The sequence below is a fragment of the Priapulus caudatus genome, unplaced genomic scaffold (assembly GCF_000485595.1).
Source record: "Priapulus caudatus unplaced genomic scaffold, Priapulus_caudatus-5.0.1 Scaffold2424, whole genome shotgun sequence".
Lineage (NCBI taxonomy): Eukaryota > Metazoa > Priapulida > Priapulimorpha > Priapulimorphida > Priapulidae > Priapulus > Priapulus caudatus.
The window spans coordinates 1-376 of NW_014579485.1; positions in this window are offsets into that span (position 1 = coordinate 1).

Below are 376 nucleotides of genomic sequence, written 5' to 3' on the forward strand. Positions count from 1 at the left end.
GTAGCGTGTGATAGAGCGGGGGACTTACTTCATGATGTAGCGTGTGATAGAGCGGGGGACTTACTTCATGATGTAGCGTGTGATAGAGCGGGGGACTTACTTCATGATGTAGCGTGTGATAGAGCAGGAGACTTACTTCATGATGTAGCCGCGTGTGATAGAGCGGGGGACTTACTTCATGATGTAGTGTGTGATAGAGCGGGGGACTTACTTCATGATGTAGCGTGTGATAGAGCGGGGGACTTACTTCATGATGTAGCGTGTGATAGAGCGGGGGACTTACTTCATGATGTAGCGTGTGATAGAGCGGGGGACTTACTTCATGATGCCGCGTGTGATAGAGCGGGGGACTTACTTCATGATGTAGCATGTGATA